Source organism: Dermacentor andersoni, chromosome 2 (genome assembly GCF_023375885.2).
Source record: "Dermacentor andersoni chromosome 2, qqDerAnde1_hic_scaffold, whole genome shotgun sequence".
In the NCBI taxonomy this organism is placed as follows: domain Eukaryota; kingdom Metazoa; phylum Arthropoda; class Arachnida; order Ixodida; family Ixodidae; genus Dermacentor; species Dermacentor andersoni.
This window is the reverse complement of record NC_092815.1, coordinates 11,794,567-11,803,162: the sequence shown is the minus strand read 5'-3', so window position 1 is coordinate 11,803,162 and position 8,596 is coordinate 11,794,567.

Genomic DNA, 8,596 nt, shown 5'->3' with positions numbered 1-8,596 from the left:
TTTCTCCAGGTCCTGGGATAGAACCCAGGACATTGTGCTAAAGTCAGGTTGATGAGAATTTTCCTTTTTGTGAACCTTCCTTGATTTTGCGGGCTTCCACAGAACTGATTTGCCATTAATTGGGCTTAGGAGCAGACAAATGGTCGACGGCCCTAACTTTGACCACCTAAATGCCTTGGGGTAGCATACAAGAGTTTATAGGCTACTAGCCTGCTTCTAAGGTCACATGCAATTAAAATGAATTATATTAACTAACACATGCAGGATCGTTCTAATAACATATGCCTCCATGAACTCATGCACTGCCCAAGATCATAACACGTGAAAAGCACAGTTCACATTAGTAGGCCTTGCAAAGCGTGCCAAGATGCACACCATGAAATTTATTTGAATTGTTTGAGTGCTTCCTAATACGGTCATTTAATGGGACACTAAAGGCAAATACGAAGTAGATGTGGCCAATTAAAGTAGCATTCCATGAACCTCACAGTGCTTGTTTCGTGCCAAGAAAAGACTTAGTTTACGAGAAAATTGCGTCTGAAGGGTTCGCATACCTACAGAGCAATTCAAATCACCTGCTCCTGAGGACAGAGTGGCGACATTGTGCCATCACTGCCCTTCACTCCCATTGGTGAGTAAAACAGTACCTTACAGACGGTGCTACAGTTTTCTGCGCAAAATGCATATGCGCGGCCATGGAGCAACCGAGCAAAGACAGAATGTTGGACTCGCCGCTGCAACTGCTCTTGATCAAGTCGCATGGACTGTTTGGGAATCCCGCAACATCACATAAACATCGAATTCTCTGTAACTTGCACTTGTGTGAGTATCGCGAGCCAGAAAAGCCAGCTCAGCACTATGTGATAACGAAACTACTAAAACGTGTAAGCGTGGGCGATGCTTTCAAGGGTAACCTCAATGGGTTCTTTTTTCTAAATATCAAATAGAACTAGACGATTAGCATTTTCTTTCATCTTATAATGCAATGCAGAAATCTTTTTTATTACTAGTAAATAAGTCCTAGCGACAGAACTTTAATGAGGAGTGCCTTCATCATCGGGCTGGTACTTTATTGTGCTGGGGCAGCCTCTAATTGTGTCCTGCAGTTACTTCCGTTTATCAATTACTGAAGCTCTGTTCGCAATAACAGTGATGCCTTCGACGTTCTCGAGCACTAATCTATTACTTTAGCTTGGCTTAATAATTGCCTTTAGTGTCCTTTTAGACACTAGTCCCTCTGACCTGCATAGGACTTGCCACAGCAGAGAGGTATTGCGCTGATAACCCCCACAGCACAACACACAAAGTGCTTGGCATGGTTCTTCATACATCCTTGTCTCTCAGTACTCGTGTTACAAAGACACAATTGGGCTAATCACTTCGGTGCGGGAGAAATCGCTGGGGCAACATATCTACCAGCCAAGTTTTTCAATTTGTGGCTAATTCTGAGCACATATGGCACGAAGTCATATCTAGTGATATCTGTTCTTTTTATGTCCGATGGTGTGTGCTAGTGAGGAACGCTTCACCTTTCAAAGAACAGATTTGGTAACAGCATGTACAACAAACTGAGTGAAGCTGGATTTCAAATGCCTCTTCATTCAATGAAATCGCAGCAATAGGCCACTTGCCCCAGTTGGGCAAATGGCCAATAAACCATCGTACCCTATCTTAGGGCATCAAGGGGCAGCCGAAGTCAGAGCCCTCGAACAGTTGCCTGCTGATGTATTTCATGATGCCTGCAGTTAAGACGTCTGCTGCTGTGGCTGTGAGTGGTAGTGGCTTATGCCAAGGGAATGGGAGGGTGAGTGCCACAGTAGCTGAATTGGTAAGCCGCCACATGCCTAATGAAGGTGGTGTAGATTCAGCTCCTACCTACAGCAAACTATCTTTTTGTCCACTTTCATTTCCCTTTTCAATACTATTTATAAATCCCGAAAATGCACAATTAATTTACCCTATGCTTTCTCCGAGTTCATTACCTATTTTCATCATCTGGTCAAACAATTATGGCTCAGCTCGATACGGCCTACTTCAGCTTGGAAGATAAGAACGTCCGAGAAGGCCAAAGGAAGTGACTTGGTCGGCAATTGTGGATACTGTTCAGAATCCGCTTTAAAAACATAGAAGGTTTTCAGCTAAACGCATAGCAAAGACAGTCAATTTGTCATAAAGGTGCTTAGAGTAAATACTCACTAGTGCACTAAACATGAAAGTTTTAGCTAAGTGTGCCCCAATTGCTGACAAGAAATGCGGAAATAAGGTTACTTGTCAATCTAGTATATGCTCCTGACAGTGCAGCTTGCCGGCGAGCGCCGCAACACCTGTCACAGCAGAAGCGCAACTAGGGGACAGATGGGGGGAATAGGAAACCTGCAAGACAGTGCAGTTTGCGGCTTTGAAGCTGGTTGGTGCACAGCATGGTATTGGCGTGTTCAATAAAAGCATGAATCTTTTTAAAAGGCGGGAGCTGACGTGTACGCTTTCGATTCCGCGTTGTGGTACTTGTTAAGTGGTCAGTCCTCACATCACCGGCAACTGTGCTTTCCATGCTCGTATGTTGACATTTCTAACGGCATTGCCGGACATTTGTGTCATTCTTCTGCCTGTCCGTGAAGAGGCTTGGTTAAGATGTCCTCTTTGCCACATTAGGGCGAGGCAATTGTTTAATAAAGCAAGATTAACATAAAATACATGTTTTCTTTAGGTTGTTGCTCTGGGTGATCTAGTGCTTCACTTGATTCCCGCCTCCCCAATGCTTCATAGGCTTCATCGCCTCTCTTGTTTCATGCTGGCGGCCAGACCAGGCTCTAGTTATTTCAGCGTCCAGTGAAGGTATGCACCTGGGAGCTGCTATTTACATGGAGCAGCAGTGCCTGCCTAACCGGACCCTTTAATCTGATTTGCAACTAGAGACAAGTTTTACATTTAAAATAGTGTGAAGCTTGTCACCAACTTGTGATAACACTGCAACGCATACTAATAATGCGGCAGAAGTCGACCGTGAGGCAGCCCTATTACAAAAATCTGGACTTATATCTGCCTTAACGCACCCCTAAATCAATTTTCCATTTCGCTTTCCTCAATGGCACTTGGACTATCTTGGACTATCTAGTGACGTAGATGCGCTCGTGGCATGTTTTGAAAGCATTGTAAAATCATGTATAGATCGATTTGTTCCTTTGAAAACTAAGAAAAAAAAACAATAACCTTCCCTGGATGAACCGAGAACTGGTGCACTTATCGCGACGTGCTGGCAGACTTCGCACTAGGTGCTCAAACAATCCTCAGGCATGCGTTTTGTACACTCAGGTAAGAAATGAACTGCAGAAAAAAAAGGCCAAAAATTTCTTATATAATGTTCAGTTGCCGAAACTGTTCAAGTCTAACCCCTGTAAATTCTGGTCTTTCATATCTCCTGGCTCTTCTTCTTCCACATCTTTTAAAATCAACAACAGTGTTGTTAACGATCCATTAGAGATTTCAGAAGCGTTTAATACATATTTTCAGTCAGTGTTTGCCTCAGATGATTCCAGTCTTTCAACACTTACAACTAACGATTCTTATGCAATTGATGATATCAACATTAGCCTATGTGTTTTGAATCTCGTACTAAACTTAGATACTAAAAAACCAGCCGGCCCTGATGGAATTCCGTATTCTTTTTTAGTAAGATTCTCGCTATGGATATCTAAATATCTGTTCATTATATGTCAGAAGTCCCTTAATAGCGGCGTTGTGCCTTCTTCCTGGAAAAGAGCTAAAGAGCTACCTTTATATAAACCTGGTGTCACACAGCTCTCATCTAACTATAGGCCTATTTCTTTAACCCCAACCTCATGCAAAATACTAGAACACATAATCTATAAGCATATAATAATGTTCCTTGAAAATATTACCCATTGAACATATTTCAGCATGGCTTCAGGCATGGTTTTAGTACTGTAACCCAACTTGCGGAGTTCACTCATGACCTTTCCCATTACATCGACTTAGGTAATCAGATTGACACCATTTTCATTGACTTTATAGCAAAGCTTTTGACACTGTACTACAATCTAAATTTCTTTTGAAACTCCATAATATTCTAAATAACCCTCAGTTAGTATCTTGGATTTCCAGTTTCCTTTCTATGCGTTCCCAATTCGTATGCTATGATTCTGCGGATTCATCTGTAGTCGACGTCACCTCAGGGGTCCCACAGGGATCTGTACTTGGCCCTCTACTATTCTTATTGTTTATTAACAACCTTCCAGACCATGTTACTTCAAAAATACGCCTCTATGCAGACGATTGTGTTATGTACAGCCCAGCTGACTCACTCGCTGATCATCAGCGCCTTAAAGATGCCTTTGTTTCATTTTGTGACTGGTGTGCTACCTGGAAAATGAGCATCAATTTTGATAGAACTGTTATAATGTATTTTACTAACAGAAGCAGGCCCGTATGTTTTGATTATATATGCAACGGTGTACCACTAACACGAGTTTTTCAATACAAATATTTAGGCGTCATTTTTACACCCACCTTGTCTTGGTCCAAACATATAATTACATTTGTAGTAAAGCGCTAAAAAAACTTGGTTACATCCGCTGTACTTTGTCTGCTGCTCCGAGGGACACTAAATTAGTAGCATACAAAACACTGATTCGCCCAATTTTAGAATATGCTTCCTCTGTATGGAGCCCATATAAACAATGTGAAATTAATTGTATTGAATTGGTCCACAGGAAGGCTATTCGTTTTGTTTACCGTCGCTTCAACAGACTTTTCACCGTCAGCTGCTTTGCGGAATTAAACCTCCAGTTTCTTTCTAGACGGCGGCACATAGAATCTCAGAAGATTTTCTATTCTTATAATAACTCTCTTTGTCACCTATCAGATCCCTCCCTTTTAACGCCCGTTTGCTCGACTTCAACTAGAGCTTATCATGCCTCTAATGTCAGACCACTCCATCCACGCACTAACACTTTCAAATAGTTTTTTCCCCCGCATGACTGAACAGTGGAATTTGTTACCTGCCGAAGTTCGTTTGTTACCCATTTCTCAATATTTAAATGCTGTTGCTGATGTATAGTTCCTTTACATTTTTCTATTTCTATGTTCCTGTTTCTGCATATCATAATTAGTTTTACTCGCATGTACACCCACTCCTGCCATAGCCCTAACGGGCTGCAGTTTGTATGAAAAAAAAAATGTGTAGTTTGTATGAAAACACAATGTGTAGCAGACTTCACCAACTTGCCCAAGACGAAGTCCTAGTCAGACTCAAAAATCTCCTTCAGAGATTTTCTTATTGTGATGAGAATTTCTGTCACTGCACGGCACTCTGTTCGAACAAGGCCTTCACTGATAAGATGGGAGAAAAGAAACGTTATAGAGGCAAAAATTGTCACATTGTCACTCAGATATATTCCTTAACGCAATGCCTAAAAGATTTTTTTTTGTTGGACAAGAGGATCAGGCTAAGGCTCAAGACCTATGAGCATTCTATTGCACAGATGAAGGGATTAACCAAACAAGCCCTGCGAAGTCAAGGAAGATCCATACAATGGAAACTTGCCATTTGCTTGAGTGTGGCATGCATGGACCTGCAAACCCACACCGGTCATATTAGCGTGCATCTCACATCTATAACCTAATGCAGGTTCCTGCAATGAACCTACATCGTGTTTGTAAACAAGTTGCGAGGAACATTTGCGCAAACCTGGTACCTCGCATAGCGCCATCAAAAGAAGCAATACTAAATAGCAGCTTAGCAAACTAGCTGGAAGAAATGTAAGAAAATTTCTTGGTCTAGCCAAGCTTTACAACAAAATTGAGCCAGAGTAGAATTATGAGCGGCTGGGCCACGTTCTGCAATATTTGTCTTCATAGTTTACATTGGGGTTGCTCAACATGTTCCTTTTGAACTGTGGCGAGCAGGTGCTCAAGCAAGTCGCGATTCGCTAGCCGCCAAAATCCGAGATAAACAAGGGAACAGTATGAACATGAAAGACAAGTAACAGTAGAGGTAAATGCGACGTCGAGTGCCATATAAAAATTGCAACAGCTCACTTACTCAGGCATTATCTGCAACAGCAATCCTACGAAGGACAAAACAATTTTTTTTTTCGCGATCGATGCACAGCACTAAGCGGCAACTGCGGCAACAAGCACTTGGAACGAGTTTAAACGTTTTTACCATAAGAGCAAAAAGTTCTGCCAAACTAAGAGCCCACATATGCCCCATTCACATCAGTAAATTCAACAAACAAGAGCAACAGCACTGAAAAACGTAACAGGAGCTGCACAAGATCACACTACCAACCATAAACGCGCTCCAAGGCATAAGGAAACGAGCTGCTCCAGCGTTGCGCCCAAGTGTGGCTCGAGATCACAACCTCGAACACCATCCGGTTCTTCCAGCGCAACTAACTAGAACAACATTCTATCACACAACACAGTAAGAAACCGTAAAATTGTGTTTTAGCTAGGCTGAACAGCTGAAGGAGCTCCAGCAACGCGCGCAAAACTATAAACCGGAACACACCATACTTGTTTAAACAACGTCATCATAACTGTGACGTCACTTCCGTGCGTGGCAGCAGCGTTTTAGTATGGCATTTCGCTTCTACCACGCGCGTGTCACCAGTTACCGCCAAAATGGTATTGATGTGGTCAGTAGGTTTCTTAGCCCTTTGCTGCATGCTGCCCACTACACTGAACAAATTTCGGCGATTTTACAAGCAAGTTTAGTGCATTGGAGGAGCTCTTGTGCATAGTGTCAACTTCAGTAGACAAGTTTTCTATAGTTGCCCTAGAAGGTGCCACCAACTACTGTTTTTTCCCCGAACTCTGCTTCAAGCATAACGTGTTGTTATTCCCGCGGGCAAGTCATACGCACACCCACCTTTACTTTTAACTCTAGCGACGTTGTGGTTTGGTATATAGAATTATCTACACAGGATAGAAGCCTTTGGAGGCAAGAACTGTAGATATTGTGGCAAGTGAAACCAAGTTCTCTCTGTGGAACAAATTTTCTAAAATGTCTACTGTAGTGGACACCATGCATGACAGAAACAACAAAATGCCCTTGGGAGCATTTCCTGCGCAATTTTCCTTTCATTTTAGTTGGATTTTGTTCTTTGCCTCATATTTTCATGTCACAACACTTGGCGATTTATATTATCCAGCGAGTTAATAGAAAGAAACAATTGAATGAGTTACTCGCTTCTGCTACAGCAAAATGAAGTCCACCTGCTTAGGCAAGTTTACTGCCACCACATGCATCATGGCAACATTTTTCATGTTAGAAATAATGTACAGCCCAAATATGTAAAATCTCAGTTGGCAAGTGCAAAGCAACATATAATTGCGCAAAATGCAAGTTATCACCGGTGTAGCCCAGGGGGAGAGGGGGGCTCTACCAGGAGCATGCACCACTATCTCCTTCATCCCCTAATTTCTGTGTATCGGGATATGTGGCATAAAGCAAAGCGCGAAAACACTCGCCTGCCCAGCCACCCCCTCCCCAGTCAAGTGGGCCCCCACTCTCCTCCCACCCAAAATAAATTCCTAGCTATGCCAGGGCAAGGAATACTTGCACACTACCAGCAAAAGCGATGGTTTTTCGTATTTCATAAGGAACAGTCGCGTGTTCCTTATGCAAGCCTTTGTATTCAAGCTTACCTTCGTTAAAGGGTCCCTGAAACAATTCGGACAAATTTTGTAGACGTGTAGGGTACAGCTACAGTAAAAAATTCACACCACAATTTGTGTGAGGTGTCTTATATTAAGAGAGCTACGGACGATTACAAGTTACCCTCCTCCACAGCCATACTTTTTCTCAACTCATTTGCCAAGTGATCAGGGCTAAGCTCCACCTTCACTGGCTCTCCATCATAATTGGACGTCATGTCATCTACTTCCGGTTGTCTTGGAGCCAGTGCACAAGGCCTGTCCTGTTGTCTTCGAGGCAGCACCAAGAGTGTCCAGTATTCCAGTAACCACAGTAGAGTTGGGCGTTTTGATGGATGGGTGGAGATGTAAAAACTAAAGCCCCTCCATTCTACTATTGCTGTGGTGAAGGAGCTTTTGTGTAGGTGTATGTGAGTGGCCTGATCGGTCTGCACGGTCCAGTCACCTGGTGACACAGCACTTTACTAGCCTAACAAAAAGCTAACATTGCTGTAATCAATCGCAATACATTTTAAACATTTAGAAAAAACAATGTGTTCGCAATTACGCTACTGCCAAAAATTTACGCCAGCAGCAAACTAGAATACACTTGGTTACTGCTATATTAGTTCTGTGTTTGGTTGAGCTCTATGCCACCAGGTGGCTGCACTGTGCAGGCCGGTAACGTTTGCACCTCCACACATCCCATAAGATGCTTAGCCCAGTACGCTTGCACTTGTGTTTACCCGAATACTGGACACGCAAAACACTATTGTCGTATATAGTAATTAATCCTTCGGTGTGAAGTAATGGCCGTAAATGTGCAAATGCTGGTGCCGATCGGATACCAACAACCAGTGCTGCAGCCACTCCACTCGCATGTTTGCCTTGGAAAGGGACACGATGTTGCAGCTTGACATGTCGCCAATTGCTACAT